This window comes from Sinocyclocheilus rhinocerous, unplaced genomic scaffold, assembly GCF_001515625.1.
Source record: "Sinocyclocheilus rhinocerous isolate Xijiao unplaced genomic scaffold, SAMN03320098_v1.1 scaffold174, whole genome shotgun sequence".
NCBI classification, from domain to species: Eukaryota; Metazoa; Chordata; class Actinopteri; order Cypriniformes; family Cyprinidae; genus Sinocyclocheilus; species Sinocyclocheilus rhinocerous.
Window position 1 is genome coordinate 1,456,596 of NW_015646289.1, and position 650 is coordinate 1,457,245.

Here is a 650-nt window from a genome sequence, read left to right on the forward strand (position 1 = left end):
TATATATATATATATATATATATATATATATATATATATTATATATTGGAAAAATCAAGCATCATGACATGTGAATGCACTAGAAAGTTTGAATGTTGGTTTGTTTTTTCCTCCTCACGGCTTTGCATTCTCATACCTGGACTGAAAGTAAGGCCAGGACGCTCATTGCACAACGCATGCGGTGCAGCACTGCTCTTGCTTCTCGGGTAAAGTGGTGTAGTTCATCTGCCTCACAATCTCAGCGAACAGCTCATCGACCATGCTCTTGCTCTTGGCCGAGGTCTCTATGAAGGGGCAGCCCCACTCTTGTGCGAGCGCTCGTCCGTCAGAGCCCGCCACCTCCCGCTCGGACTCCAGGTCCACCTTATTCCCCACCAAGATCAGAGGCACCTTCTCAAAGCGCTTCACACGAACGATCTGGTCCCGCATGGGTCTGATGTCCTGCAGAGCAGAGAGAGAAGGTAATGTATGATAAGAATGATAAGAAACAGGTCTCCAAATAAGTCAGTTTATGGAGAAATGAACTTAAAGTTGCAATGAAATGGAAGAAATGGAAGTTCTTTTCTTCTGTATTGTGACGTACATCCAAGTGAAACCAGTGTTGCCAACTAATTTTCAGGGGAAGTTGCTAAAGGAAGGTTGATTTGTTG

General features: G+C 44.2%; 1 protein-coding gene and 1 pseudogene across 1 annotated transcript in view; both read right to left on the reverse strand.

Annotated features, from left to right (window-relative positions):
- The window catches only part of LOC107707250 (ras-related protein Rap-2c-like), a 6,863-nt gene that overhangs the window by 1,676 nt on the left and 4,537 nt on the right, over positions 1–650 (reverse strand). The gene's annotated exons all lie outside the window — the stretch shown is intronic.
- Positions 1–650, reverse strand: part of LOC107707193 (ras-related protein Rap-2c pseudogene) — a 3,923-nt pseudogene that overhangs the window by 1,676 nt on the left and 1,597 nt on the right.